This window comes from Eptatretus burgeri, chromosome 11 (assembly GCF_056783735.1).
Source record: "Eptatretus burgeri isolate ZD-2024b chromosome 11, Ebu_testis_v1, whole genome shotgun sequence".
NCBI lineage: Eukaryota > Metazoa > Chordata > Myxini > Myxiniformes > Myxinidae > Eptatretus > Eptatretus burgeri.
Genome location: NC_140971.1, coordinates 12,171,717 through 12,187,851, shown reverse-complemented (window position 1 = coordinate 12,187,851; position 16,135 = coordinate 12,171,717). Strand labels below are relative to the sequence as shown.

The window sequence follows — 16,135 nt, the reverse complement described above, 5'->3', positions numbered from 1 at the left end:
GAGGATCGGTACTTTCATTGTGTAAAGTGAACCAAGGTACCAATTTGAACCGAGGATCGGTACTTTCATTGTGTAAAGTGAACCAATGTACCGATTTGAACCAAGGATTGGTACTTTCATTGTGTAAAATGAACCAAGGTAGCAATATAAACCAATGATCGGTGTTTTTTGTTGTATAAAATGAACCAAGGTATCGATCTGAACAGACGATCGGTATTTTCATTGTGTAAGATGAACCAAGGTACCAAGTTGAATGAAGGATCCGTACTTTCATTGTGTAACATGAACCAAGGTATCGATTTGAATGGACGATCGGTATTTTCGTTGTGTAAAATGAACCAAGGTACCAATTTGAACTGAGGATCGGTACTTTCATTGTGTAAAATGAACTAAGGTGAAGGTACCAATTTGAACTGAGGATCGGTACTTTCATTGTGTAAAATGAACTAAGGTGAAGGTACCAATTTGAACCGAGAACATACTGTGAAGAGATGTTTTTTAATTTTTTTTTGTATTTTTGAGCCCTTTTCGTCAGCACAACAATAAATTGCTTCCTTTTAAAATTTTTCTATCGTTGTACTTTTTTTTACCACGCTCACCAAACGATGAGGATCGGTACTTTCAGCTACCAAGATCATTTACCAGCTCACCGGATGACGGGATTGGGGCAAAGCCTTCGGGACCCCCAATCTTTGATAGGAGGGAAACCACGGGGTAACATCCCTGGGTCAGATTGCGGGAGAGTGTGTTGGAGTGGTGCTGAGGTGTCGTCCACCAGACGGCGGTTTCCTTGGGTTAACCTGAGGCGGTCCCTTCGGGTGGGTGCCTGGAATGTCCTATCCCTAAGAGAGGATGATCACCTGTCTCTGTTATCATCTGAGCTCAAGCGTTTGGACATCGGGATTGCAGCTCTCTCTGAGGTTCGGAGACCGGATTGCGGCGAGATAATGGTGGGTGGTTACACCTACTATTGGTCTGGTCGCTCTGATGGTTACCATACCCAAGGAGTTGCTGTAGCTGTGTCCAATAAGCTGACCCCAATGATAATTGAGGTAACACCGGTCAACGAGCCTATTATGAGATTAAGGATTCGTCACTCCTTAGGTGTCATTTCCCTGGTCTCTGTTTATGCTCCGACTGAGGCGAGTGATCTCACCGTGAAGGATGCATTCTACGCCACACTCGAGCCTGTGGTTGATCAGTGCCCCAGACGAGATACACTTCTAGTCTTGGGGGATTTCAATGCATCCACTGGAACTGATAGGGACGGTTATGAGGTGTGTGTTGGTCCCCATGGGTCAGGAACTATGAACCAGAATGGCACTAAGTTCCTTGACTTTGCAAGAAGTCATGGACTTAGGGTGGCTGGTTCATGGTTTCAGCGCCCACAAGCTCATCGCTGGACTTGGTATTCCAACGCTGGCGGTGTGGCAAAGGAGATTGACCATGTCCTCATTGACGGTCGTCGGAGGATGATCCAGAACTGCAGGGTCTACCGGAGTGCTCAGTTCCTCAATACTGACCACAGGCTTGTTGTAGCAACTCTAAAGCTGCACCTTAAATCCTGGAGAATGGTACCATCCCAGCCGAGGCTGGATGTTGCCAAGCTCAGGGATGAGAGAGTAGCTGAGGAGTTTGCAAACAGGCTGAGTGGACACTTGGGGGGTCTGGGTGCTTTGGGGGGTCCTGAAGAGTTGTGGAGCGCCTTCAAGACCACCGTCCTTAATGTTGCCGGTGGATGCCTTGGAGCTCACCGCAGGGCAAAGAAGAATTTTGTCTCTCAAGGGACACTGGATACCATTGACCAGAGTCGCAGGGCCAGGCTGAATGGCAGAGCTGAGCTGTTCAGGGAGCTGAGGCGTAAAACTGTACGTGCACTGAGGGTGGACAAGGAGGCCTATGTGCGAGTAATCTGTGAGGGGGTAGAGCATCACCTGTGGACAGGTGATTCTCGTCCCGCTTACAGGGGAATTCGCGCATTACGTTCATCCAAGCCCATCCCTCGGAGCACTACAGTTCGAGCAGAGAGTGGTAGGCTCTTGACAGAGGAGTCTGAAGTGAAGGCCCGCTGGGCCGGTTACTTTGAGCGGTTGTACCAGGCTGATCCCCCAACTGTCGAGTCGGACGTCAAGGGTGTTACAATCCCTGTTGCTGACCCTCGAATCAACTGTGGTCCACCTACGCATGTGGAAACACGGGCTGCGGTGAACCAGTTGAAACGGGGCAAAGCTCCAGGTATCTGTGGCATCCATGCCGAACTTCTCAAGGCTGGTGGAAATGCTGCACTCGTGTCGTTGCATGCAGTTTTGTGCTCTGCCTGGAAAACAGGCATCATCCCAACTGACTGGAAGAGGGGCCTTGTTGTCCCTCTCTGGAAAGGGAAGGGTGATCGCCAAGACTGCAACAACTACCGAGGGGTGACGCTGCTCTCAGTGCCGGGCAAGGTCTTTGCTCGGATAATTCTCGATAGGGTTCGCCACCATCTGCTTGAGCACCAGCGTCCAGAGCAGTCAAGCTTTACACCAAAGAGGTCAACGATTGACCGTATCCTTGCACTTCGTGTCCTCACCGAATGCAGACGAGAGTTTCGGCAGGGGCTGCTTGCAGCCTATGTTGATCTCTGTAAAGCGTTCGATTCAGTGAATCGGGATGTCCTCTGGAGGATTCTTGGTCTTCGTGGGGTGCCACCAAAACTGATCGATCTGATGTCTGAACTCTACTCTGGTACTGAGAGTGCTGTGAAGTGTGGTGGTACCATCTCTGACTTATTTCCAGTTGTTACTGGAGTTCGTCAGGGATGTGTACTTGCCCCCACACTTTTCAGCACTTGTATGGACTGGATTCTAGGGAGGATGTCGGAGAGATCAAGTTGCGGTGCGTCATTTGGGAATGTCAAGATCTCGGACCTTGACTTTGCAGATGATGCAGTCATCTTTGCGGAGACTTTAGACATCCTCTTGGGGGCCCTCGAGGTGCTGAATGAGGAGTCGGAGCCGTTGGGATTATGGGTTTCTTGGGTCAAAACTAAGATCCAGGCTTTCGGTGACATCTTGGATGCTGCTGTCCTGTCTGTGTCTGTTTGTGGTGAGGATGTTGAGGTCGTGGAGAGATTCACTTACCTTGGCAGTGATATTCATGTGTCTGCTGGCTGCGAGTCAGAGGTCAATAGATGTCTGGGTCGGGCCTGGGGAGTCATGGATTCACTGGATCATGGGGTGTGGCGCTGCCGGTACCTGTGCGGGAGGACGAAAGTCCGAGTCTTCAGGTCCTTGGTACTTCCAGTCTTGCTCTATGTGTGCGAGACTTGGACTCTGACCAAGGATCTGAGACGGAGACTTAATTCCTTTGGTACCAGGTTTCTTCGGAGAATCCTTGGCTATCGCTGGTCGGATTTTGTGTCCAACGAGCGGTTGCTGAGAGAGACTCGGATGAGATTTGTTACCTGCATAGTCCGTGAGCGTCAGTTGCGGCTGTATGGACATGTGGCTCGTTTTCCTGACTCTGATCCTGCTCACCAGATTCTCTCAGCGAGGGAGTCTCATGAGTGGAGGAGGCCAGTGGGTCGACCACGTGCCTCATGGTTGCAACAGGTTGACCATCATCTCAAGGAGATGGGGATGGGCCTGGCATCTGCCTGGGGGATGGCCAGACGGAGGCCCCTGGAGTACCGGCGGAAAGTGGACGCAGCGACGTGCTGTTCTGGCACATGCTCCCATACCTGACCTGACCTGTACTTTTTTACCACGGGCTTCCAGCTATGTATTATATATTTGGTGGTCAGTGGCCATGGTTTTGCTTCAAACCCGGGTTATGTTTTATATTTTTTTCCAGCAGCGATAAAGTTTTTTTCTCTCTTATTAGATTCGAGCAGGGACCATGAAATCCATGTCAATATAAAGATGTTTGAGGAGTTCTGGAAGTCTCTCATGATTGTGAAAGAAAACATTCATCATTATTTCCCTTTACAGTGTTTATAAAGCAACTTTTTGATTTACGTCATAGATCGTTTCTCAAAAAACTGCGATGTTATACGAAATGACATTATTCGGGTACAATTTACCCATATGCACAACTGGTCAAAAGTTTTAGAACACCCCCATTTTTCAAGTTTTTTTACTGAAATTTAAGCAGTTCAAGTCCAGTGAATAACCTCAAATGGTACAAAGCTAAGTGGTAAACTGCCAGAGGTTAAAAAAACGAAAGCTTGGATTACCAAAAACTGAAAAATAATGTAAATTTAAGTTGTTAAAAAAGGCCCTTTTCAGAGAACAAGTAATGGGTCAGCAACTGCAGCTGTTCTGCAGCAATGGAAGTAAATTAAGCCTTGAAAGTTGATGCAAACAATTCCTACAGGTGTCCCAACTTTTGTTGATTAGTTACAAACCCTCTATCTGTATAAAAGCAATGTTGGAACAGGCTGTTGCTACACCCTCTGAAGCATTGTTTGGACAATATTGCACTGCAGGAAGTGGTATATTGATATAATAATGGCGAGAAAAATTCAATTAACAAAGGAAGACAGACAGACCATTATAACCCTTAAAAGTGTAGGTCTTTCCTTTCGAGAAATTGCAAAGAAGCCAAGGTGTCAGTGAGTACAGTTTCCTACACCATCAAAAGGCACTTGGAAACTGGAGGAAACTCTGACAGGAAGAGGTCTGGCAGACCCAAAGCCACAACTCAATCAGAAGACAAGTTTCTGAGAGTGAACAGCTTGCGTGATAGGCGGCTCACATTACAGCAGCTTCAAGCGCAACTTAACACTGGTCGAAGCAAGGAAGTCTCAGTTTCAACTGTGAAGAGAAGACTTTGAGCTGCAGGTTTGACAGGTTGAGTGGCAGTAAGAAAGCAATTGCTAAGATGGCAAAATAAGAAAAAGAGGCTTGCCTGGGCCATGAAGCACTGCCAGTGGATTACTGAAAACTGGAAGAAGGTCTTATGGACCGATGAATCAAAATTTGAAATCTTCGGTTCATCGTGCAGGGTTTTTGTATGCCGTCGAGTAGGCGAAAGGATGGTTCTTCAGTGTGTGACACCAACTGTCAAACATGGAGGAGGAAGCGTGATGATCTGGGGCTCTTTTGCTGGATCCAGAGTCGGCGACTTGCACAGAGTGACTGGCATCCTGAACTAATAGGGCGACCACAGCATTTTGCAGCGCCATGCAATACCCTCTGGTCTATGCCTAGTTGGTCATGGGTTCATCCAACAGCATGATAACGACCCAAAACATACCTGCAGGCTATGTCAGAACTACCTCAGAAGAAAAGAACAAGATGGTAGGCTTCAAATCATGGAATGGCCAGCACAGTCTTCAGACTTAAACCAGATCGAGCTGGTTTGGGATGAACTGGACAGAAGGGTGAAAGGAAAGCAACTTGCAAGTGTAACACATTTGTGGGAACTTCTGCAACAGTGTTGGGAAGAACTTTCCGAACAATATTTGATTTCCATTGTAGAAAGAATGGCACAAGTATGTTCGGATGTTATATCTGCTAAAGGTGGCTACTTTGATGAGTCAAAAATTTAGATTAAATTTTGTTCAACAAAACGATTCCATGGTTTATTTATTTTTATCTGCAATTGTTTATTTGTTCTTTGCTTTAATTTCAGAGTACATTGAAACATTAAACTGCTTAAATTTTAGCAAAAACTGGAAAAATGGGGGTGTTCTAAAACTTTAGACCGGTAGTGTACATCATGTTATGGGGGGATGCGTTGCCAGGGAAAATTTTCAGTCACCCTAACTTAAATTCACCTTCACTTATGTACATATTAGAGACAAAAATTAAACAAATCATTACAGAACAATCTCTAAATAATTTATGGACACAAATAGACATTTATTGGTGTGGGTTGAGAGTGGAGGGAGTACAGGAAGGGAGAGGTCGCCGCTACCGTGCTTTGGTGGAACGTCTGAGCCAGCTCAACGACGTGCTGGTACTCCCTCACACCCACAAACCAAATGTCAGTTTGAGCGGTCACCACACCGGACGCGGGATGCTTTCCATGTGTATACTAATCATCCTGAGCCAAATCTGTTCTTTAACGGACAATTAATAGCTAAAGCCATTTGCAATCAGGGCAATTCAAATCACTCAGAGACCAAGTGATTTCATTTGCATATTTAATAAGTGAATGGGGAGGGAGCACAAAGGGCACACAGACATTTATTGACACAGAAATACTCTGTGTCGGAGATAAGTATTGTAACTTAAAATGGCTGACAGAGCTTCTGGAATAAGCTGAAAATATTTGGAAAAGTTCCTGAGAAAGGGCTGTACCTCTGCACAATGAAACACTTGCAGTACTTTCTCAGTTTGCTGAACAGGAAGCTGCACATACTGCAAACTCTTTAACATGTGGGTTCATTCCATAACTTCCATAAATCTTGGAAAAAAAAAGTATGTCCATCTGGATTGATAAGCCAGAAAAAAAACATCATGAAACTAGAGGGGGAGCACTCGGGAGAGTGCAAAACCTCCGCCGCCAATACTGCTGGGTCACTCAAGTGAACCTTATATCTTATTCATTAAATATGATGTCAACAGTACTGAGTTATAGTTCTTTTCTCCAACATTTTTTTTTGGGGGGGGGGGGGTTGGAAATCACTTAAAACATGTAAAAATGCAAAAAAAAAAAAAAAAATCGAAATTTTGTTGAAAAAAAAAGTTGCAAAAATTTTTTTTTCTCTTACAATTTTTTTTTGGGGGGGGGGGTTGGAAATCACTTAAAACATGTAAAAATGCAAAAAAAAAATTTCTCAAACAATTTTTTTTGGGGGGGGTTGGAAATCACTTAAAATATGTAGAAATGCAAAAAAAATTCTCTAACAATTTTTTTGGGGGGTAACAATTTTTTTGGGGGGTAACAATTTTTTTTTTTGGGGGGGGAGTTGGAAATCACTTAAAACATGTAGAAATGCAAAAAAAAATTCTCTAACAATTTTTGGGGGGGGGGGGTAACAATTTTTTTTTGGGGGGGGGGTTGGAAATCACTTAAAACATGTAGAAATGCAAAAAAAAATTTTTTTTCTCTAACAATTTTGTTTTTGGGGGGTGGGGGACCAAGTCCAAAATCTAATGGCATGATCCTTGGACCATACCTAACCCCCCCACCAAGTTTCATCGAAATCCGTCGAGGAGTTTTTCCGTAATACTGTTAGTAGGGTGAATATACTGGTTCTAGCTCACTTTTCCCCATGTAAATGAATGGGGGATTTTCAGCGATTCCCTTTTTTTCCCTAAAAATAAACCCCCTTTTTATCCGTTTTTCCCTGCTGTGCAGGGGTTTGGCTTTTTGTGAGGCAATGTTTTATGGTCGGATGCTCTTCCTGGACGCCTCTTACAACACAGGGATATGGTACACCTATTCTAACCGGGGCATACACCGGGACCAGTATACTGGTACTCATTTCGCCGACCTCGGAAGGATGACAGGCTGAGTCAACCCCCTGGTGTTAATTCAGCAGCTGAGCGGGATTCGAACTCGGGACACTGGGATCCCAAGCCGCCACCCTAACCACTAGGCCAACACCAGGCTTTGTATATATATATATATAGCCAGGCTATCCCAAGGTATATTTATTTGTCTCCCCTTTTAACCTGGAGGTTGATCAGCTCACTCATTGAACCTATAAAGATTTGTTCATTCTCAAATTCCTTCAATAGTTTAATTATCTTTGCACAATAATTCCCATCTAAAATATTGACAAACAAAACATTTGAATCTTTATATTTTTTAAGATACCCCTTTTGTGCCATTACGAAATGATAAACTTCTCTTAATGATCTCATCTGACCACCGCCCGAGTTGCAAATCATTTTTGTGTATAAACCACGCCATAAAAAAAGTTTTGTTTCAAATGTTTTCAGTTCATGCCGTGAAAATGAGGAAGTGTTTTTTGACACGGTCGTGCTGTGTGGTTTTAGACAGTCATGCTGTGAAAAAATAGGAACTATTCTGTGAGACAAGGTCTCGTGTTTATATTTTTTCTCAGAACACGAACTGAAAACATTTGAATCAAAACCATTTTAAGTATGTTTTGTAAATGATTCATACAATCGCCCAGTTATTTTCCAACCTGTCATTTCCTGTGGCCGCACCCAATGCTTAGGGAATTTCCTCGTCGTTGCCTTATAAGTGATTCACCAGACAAAGTTTCTGCCAGACGGGATTTTCATTTTTACAACTGAGACATGGGCGATCGTTCTTCCGATGAAGACAAAAGCTTACTACAGAGTTGGTAAGTTTGTGTATGGTTTTCTCTTTGAACGATGAAGCAAATGATTATTAATTAAATCATGATAATTCTGATATATATATTTTTTCCCTGACAGGGCATTGGAAGAAATTGAGTTTACATATCATGACGTGGTTCATGAAATTAATACTCTTATTGAAGAGATCAATGATTTTAGAAGAGAATTGAAAGACATTTACAATGAGTGGCACGAAGTCTGATCACGTCCTCTCATCTCAAAGGAATTAAACCAATGGTGAGACACGTGTGTGTGTGTGTCTGTCTTTCTACCTACCTCTCTCTGCTCTTATTGAAGAGGTCAATGATTTATAATGACTGGTCTCTGATCTCGAATGAATTAAACCAATGGTGAGACACGTGTGTGTGTGTCTATGTGTGCGTATGTGTGTGTGTGTGTGTGTGTGTGTGTGTGTGTGTGTGTGTGTGTGTGTGTGTGTGTGCGTGCGTGCGTGTGTGTGTGTGTGTGTGTGTGTGTTGCTTTCCCTGTCTGTTTGTATCTCTCTCTGTCTGTCTCTTCATCTATACCCTTGACTTCTTATTTTTTTTTCAGCACTATCGCACAACATCAGCTGTTGAAGCAATCTTGTACAACACATGATTTTCTGGAGGTAAATATTTCTGAATTATTATTAATATCACTCTCTCTTTAGAATGTCGTCTAATGTTGGTTGCATCATTAGTTTGGACGCGGTTTTGTCAGTACACTGGAATTAATTTTATTGACCTTGAAAGGATGACAGGCTGAGTCGGCCTCCTGGTGTGTTAATTCAGTGGTCAACGAGGCTTACTCATATTACCATGTAATTATTATCCACTTTTTGTTTCAAAACAGAATATGGTGTCTGAGTTTCGAAATCACAAGACATCTGGAGAAGATTGCTGGGAAAGATTATACATTCTCGCAAATGAATATTTAATATTTTCAATATTAATAAATTATATTTGTTTTGTATACAATTACTTGATTCTGAATTACAAGAAGAGGATCAAGACATGAACGAGAGGGAGGGGTTGGGAGTGGGGGTGGGGGGGTAGGTGCGCTCCCCCAATGACCCATCACCCCCTCATCCCATCCCTCCCCTCCCCATGTGTGTGTGTGGGGAAGGGTGGGGGTGGGATGAGGGAGGTGGTGGGTCAAAGGTGGGGGCGCACAGGGGATGAGGGGGTGGGGCTTGTGTGGGAGGGGCTTGTGTGGGCGGGGCTTCGGTGGGGCTTGTGTGGGCGGGGCTTCGGTGGGAGGGGTGTGTGTGGGTGGGGCTTGTGTGGGCGGGGCTTATGTGGACAGGGTTTATGTGGACAGGGTTTATGTGGGCAGGGTTTATGTGGGTGGAGCTTGTGTGGGCAGGGTTTATGTGGGTAGGGTTTATGTGGGTGGAGCTTGTGTGGGAGGGGTGTATGTGGACAGGCCTTATGTGTGAGGAGGTTTTGTGAGGAGCTTGTGTAGTTAGGGCTTATGTGGGAGGCGCTTATGTGGGCAGGGTTTATGTGGGCAGGGGTTTATGTGGGTGGAGCTTATGTGGGAGGGGTGAATGTGGATGAGGTTTGTGTGGATCAATGGATGGGTGGAGAGATGGGTGGATGGGTGGATGAGTGGAGCTTGTGTGGATGGGTGGATATTTTTTTAATTAAATAAACATGTTGTGTGTGGGGAACTAATTAACTAATCACTAATTATGTGAATATGATGAATATGGGTGGAGCTTGTGTGTGTGGAGCTTGTGTGGAGCTTGTGTGGAGTTTTTGTGTGGAGCTTGTGTGGGGTTTGTGTGTGGTGGGGTTTGTGTGGGGTTTGTGTGGGCGGGGCTTGTGTGGGTGGAGTCAAAAAGGGGCGGAGTCAAAAAATTTCAATTTATTGGAGCTTGTGAGGGGTTTGTGTGTGGTGGGGTTTGTGTGGGGTTTGTGTGGGCGGGGCTTGTGTGGGCGGGGTTTGTGTGGGTGGAGTTAAAAAGGGGCGGAGTCAAAAAATTTCAATTTATCTTTGTCTTTTGTAATTCCTGTGAATAAAATGAACCTAAAATCTCTTCCCCTTCCAAATCATATATTTTATAAGTCCAAGGAACCGTATCTATTACATCAACAATTTAAAAAAGTTCTTTCGTCCATCGTTCAGTAAAACCTTTTTCAAAATGAGATTTCCACCTATATATTCTTACGATATCACCAACTTTGAACTTAGGTTTTCTGACATTAATCTCTTTTTCATATTTTAATTTTGTAAATGTTTCTGATGGTTTCATATTTGTTGACATGTGAATCGTGTCATTATACTTATCCACAATATCCTGAATAAAAGATGACCATTATTGTGAACCGAGTTGTGTGAATTTTTTATATAGTCTCTCTTTTAAGGTATGATTAAAACGCTCAACAACAACTGCCTTCCCTTCATTAAAGGTACTGTATAATGTAATACTGTTATTTTTTAGAAAATTCATAAATGTCTTGTTATAAAACTCTCTACCCTCATCAGTCCACAATTTTTTAGGTTTTCTCTTACTTTTATTAAATATCTGTTGAAAAGCTAACATAAGAGTATTACCTGTTTTGTTTTTTAAAGGGACAACCCACGTATATCTACTCCTCAAATCAATAACGGTTAAAGCATACTTGTACCCCTTATCATTATTGAGTTCAATCAAATCAGCAGACCAGATATAATCTACTTCCTCGGAATAAACTTTCCTTCTCTAAAACTTTGTGAATATTGGTTAATGTAATTCATCAGCTAATTGCTCTTCAGTCTTAATGGCATCATTAGAGCCTATAAGTTTTTTGAATTTCCAAGCCAAAGTTTCAATTTAGCACTGATCATCTTCTTCACAATGAACCGATCAACTTTTTCTCTCAAGGTTGGATTTTGTATCAGAGACAAATTATACAACATTTCTCTATCGGCTTCATGCTTTTCTTCCAACGTTGTGGTATTCCCATAATCAATATCGTGTCTCATGCACACTTCATCAACTCTATTGATAGGCTGACTCCAGGATTTAGGATTGTCTGCCTCATCTAATCTTTTATCCAAGTTTGTGCCTGGACCACAGAAAGAACACCCTGGAAGATGTAATTCCCCTGGTATTCCAGTAGTTGTAAATTTACTTCCTGATAAAAACTTTTGTATATCTCCTCCGAGTTTGTGTTTGGAGATAAATTGATTTTTTTTTGAACCACACACCGAACATATACCTTTTTGTATAACCCTGTTATTTTTACTTTTAATATATGAAATATTTTTAGTATTAGTTTTCTTTTTACATTTGAGACAATAACTCATTTATTTATGTGAAAAATTCCTGCAGAGTGCAAAAACCTTTTTAGTTTCCAACATGCACATTTGGATCTTAATTTTTAAAACATAAAGAATCCTGAGAAATGCCTTCACTCTCTCCTCCATTTATTTAAGAAAAAACTTGAATTAAAATGAATAGCTTGTCGATGACAATAGTCTTGTCGAAAGTATTGCAAATAGACTTGTCAATTCTTTGTTTTCCTCCTCGGTGGGTTGAGTTATTGTCTGTAATACCACCAATCTTTTTTGAATCTCACTGGTTTCCATATTTTGATATTTATTTTGTCTCGCTCTTTCCTCCCTCTCTCTTCTCTCTCTTCTCTCTTTCCTCCTTCTCTTTCTTCTCCCTCTCCTCCTTCTCTCTCTTCTCATTTTCCTCCTCTTCCCTCTCTTCTTCAACTCCTTCCTCATCCCTTACTATCCTTGAATCGTTTACACCCCATAGAATATTATAGATATATTCATCAGGATTTCTTGTTATTCCTGCATTGAAAATAATTTTTTTTACAACAGGAAACCAATAAAATTTCTTTTGAATTTCTAAAAGAGCCTTACCTTTTCTTAACTTTATAATTTTTTCATTATTTAACATTCTAATTAAATCTAAAGTTGTCGGTTTATCAACATCAGCATAATGCCAATCTTTTATTGAAAATACCTCATTCTTATGTTGTAGAACATATTTATTAAAATACCGAATACCCTTTTCTTGAAGGTATGCTTGGACACAGAAATGATAATTTTCTTGAAGCCTTCTTGCTGTCATTTATGTATTAGAAATATATGTTAGAATAATATTATGGCACGAAACACCTCCCCATCTTCCCATAGTTAAATCATTTTGTATTTCCTTACTTATTATATATAATCCTGTTTTTTTCTGTTTTCATGAGATAAACAAGGGCAAAACCATTATTATATTTACCCTTATTAAATTCTTTTATTTGTTGTTTACTTATCGTAGCCCCACAAAACTCATTCTCGATACCAAGTGGATAATATTCTTCCTTACGAGACTGATTTAATTGTTCCAGGTCTTCGAGGTTAATTTTAAATGACCAATTATACCCTAAATCATTCATATCATACCCCCATTGTTCTATTCTCATACAAACGATACGCCCTTCTTTATAAAAAAATTATTTTAATTCGAACTGTGAATTCTGTATGACCTGGAGATAATATCAACACTTCTGTATCTTTGGAATACACAGCCGTTTTATTTAAGGATATATATTGTGATAAATCGCTTAATCTCACCAAGTCATTCGCGTCAGTCGGGCTTGGATAATTTTTTAATTTAAAAGCATTTTTCATGTTAATATTTTTGGTTATATTATATTTATGTCGTTCAGCCTGTGCCTTTGTGTAATAATTTGATAAATCAATATCCAGTTCTTGAGGTACACCAAAGATAGAACCATCTTTACCAACATAAGTCATTTATATTAGATTAAAAATAATATCATAAAATTTTTTATTTTTGTTCAGTTGAAATAACACATATAGACATAATTGATCACAACACTTGGAATTTAATTCTTGGACTTGAAATGTTTGATAAACACCATTCTGTAAGAATTTTATAACTTCAACAGGTGGTGGAAGGCCAAAACTATCAAAATAATATTTGTCTTGACTATTAAAAATACAAACCCAATGAGAACCGTTCCCATTATTATCTTCTAAGTTCATAATAATATTCTTTGTATGTTTCGGCACATTTGTTAATTCATCTCTCATACAAATAACCACATTATGAATTTTTAATTTCTTACAATATTTGACAAGTTGTAAATTTGATGTTGTATTCTTTCCAAATTTTTCCAACCACTCATCAATGCTCATTTATTTATTAGAAAGATATAATCCATTACCTCTTTTCGTTAATTTTACACCTGCTTGTGCTATAGAAGAAAGCATATCTCCAACTAGCAATCTCGCTTTATCAGGCAGACCTTCAAGTTTTTCAGCAAAATCTACAATTACGCTACTTCCACTAATTTGTTTCTCCAACTCTTTGTTATGTCTTTCCAATTCTTTTTGAGCCTGGAGTTGAGCCTTCCTTTCGTTGGCAGTTTTCACCGCTGTTGAAATACCACCCGTCAATGCTCCAACCATACTTAAACCAGCAAATAAAGGAATTAGAAATGGGAGAAATCCTCCACTCGTCTCTCTTATTGAATATTTTTTCAACATTGGTTTTGTCATTTTAATTTTAAGTGAGCCAGTGTCATTCAAGATTTTAACCTGTTCTCTTGTGAGCAAAACATCAATTCTTACTGCTCCTTTTCTCTGAATTGTATTAACGTTAATCATACAAGGCTTTTGATTTTGAACACAAGATGATAGTTTATGAAGATTGATTTGATTAACATATACCCCAGTTGGTACTTTGCCACTCATTTATTTAACAAAAAATTATGTGAGACTAATCATCACACCATTATCTGTATTAATCTGCAATTCTGTTTCTTCCAAAAGCAAACAATATGTATCAACTTCTTCACTCTCTCCTCTTTCAATGTATAGGGAAGTATCCACTCGATTAGACTTTATAGTTTCCTTTTGCGCGCTCAGGTCAAACGCATAGATTGTATACAAACTTTTAAATGCTGTCATATCCAAAATAGGTTCTTTATTTCCATTACTTTCACACACCTTTTGGTAAGACTTGTATGCTTCAGCAAAATCATTTTTTTCCCAATTAATTTCCAATCTATCTCGTGGATAAAATGTTCCATCGAGAGAAACTCGAAGTTGTTTCACCTTAGCATTATCACTCAATGCATTATTCTTATCAGTCGCAGTATCACCATCTGGCTTTTTAAAAATGATCCACAGATATCGTGGCTTTCCTTCCAGAACACCCAAATTCCACGTGTAAGTAGTTTGATTGAGTTTAACGTGTTGACATCTTCTTTTGAGGTATGATACACTGAGTGGTTTCTTTGAGTTAAGTCTTCGATTCAACATCTCTTCTGTTTTAAGATTAGGAGTATATTCACTGATATACCAACTCATTTCCTCAATTACAAATTTATTCTGATCACCAAAAGCACTAGCAACACCAAAAAGCAATCGATTTTCATTATCATTCCTTTGTAGTTGAAATCTAATTTTAAGACCATACAGAACTTTATCATGATCACAAAATCCAAATATACCTTTAAGAGGAACTGCCACAGTAAAACTATTTTCTGTTTTTGTATCATCATTATACATTCCTTTCCTTTGAGTATATCCAGGGTCTGTGTTTGTTCCCGTTGACATATCAGGAATAAAACCTTCGACAGACCCCTTTCCCATTCTATCACTGAATGTATAGAGTGTAAATTTTATCATTTCAGATACAGCAGAGACATAATCAACCGCTTCAACTTCTTGTGTTCCAATATACAAACGCACACTATCAAACATTTTCCAGAAGAAATCATTTACAAGTGTAGCGTTTGTGTTATTCCCAGCTTTAGTGAATTTAAATTTACACAACAAGAAACTTTCGGAGAGATTCAAATAGGTTTGTTGATTATTTATTTCAAAACTTTTTGTACCATTCGTATTCCAGTCTGTTCCAGTTATTGCATTTACCTTGAAGTAATCTTCTTTTTTCGTGGAGTTTGAGATAATAATAGTATCATCCAAATCATAGATACTATCAATTGCTTCCATACTTGTATTTATTTAGGAAAAAAGATGTTAAAACTTTTGAAACCCTGATCCAAGTATTTGAATTATTTTCTGTCGTTCTTGGGGGGGACAACTGAGTTTTGCCTTTCTTAATTTCTTTTATTGCTTGTAATTTATGAGATTCCTTCTGAGCATCTTTTATACTCTTTACAGCACCTGCTACATTTCCCACAGCAGAAGCAGTTGAACCAATTAGATCTTTATGTTTAAGAATAGTTGAACCAATACCCATGAGAGTATCAATTATCCCATCTCCTCTAAATTGATGTCCAACACCCCTTTGTCTCTTAGGTTTATAGTATCCTCTACCAAGATACATACCTTCACCCTTGTAGTATGGGGAAAGGAACATCCCATCCCCTGTAATTATTTTATATTTTCCCAACTCGTGTTTCCTCACAATAACCATCGTATTTATTTATTGGAAAACTTCACGTAGGTGAATTCTGATAGATATAACTTCTCCATTAAAAGAAATCACACGATTATCTTGGTCGGTTATCCTAAAATTTACTCTGTGTATGGTTTTTCCTGACACAGGTAGATAAACCAAATTTTTAGGTTCCATATTGAATTTATAACCAATTGTGGTTGAGTATGCGCTGAATGAAAATATTGTATTTGTTTTTTTTCCATCATTATAAGCACCATCAATCAAATCACAGTGAATTAACACCGAATTTATTCCTGAGGATATTTGAATGACATTATCACTGTAAAAAGTCCCATTAGTTTCAATCTTTTTTGAAAATCAATCAATGAAAAATTGAAAATCAATCAGATATTTGAGAAATCTCATATGCTCCGGGTGAGACTGTTATCGTTTTGTACCCACTTCCGGGATTATAACTAAACTTGTCATTTTTATCAGTTATATTAAATAAGGTATTATA

The 16,135-nt window shown here is 40.1% G+C and overlaps 2 long non-coding RNA genes across 2 annotated transcripts in view; both read left to right on the top strand.

Moving 5' to 3' along the window:
- Positions 1–16,135, top strand: part of LOC147016513 (uncharacterized) — a 45,003-nt gene that overhangs the window by 7,931 nt on the left and 20,937 nt on the right. The gene's annotated exons all lie outside the window — the stretch shown is intronic.
- LOC147016514 (uncharacterized) lies at positions 8,060–9,268 on the top strand. Its single transcript, XR_015049673.1, has 3 exons — positions 8,060–8,498; positions 8,814–8,871; positions 9,096–9,268. It is a non-coding gene; the product is annotated as an uncharacterized LOC147016514 (long non-coding RNA).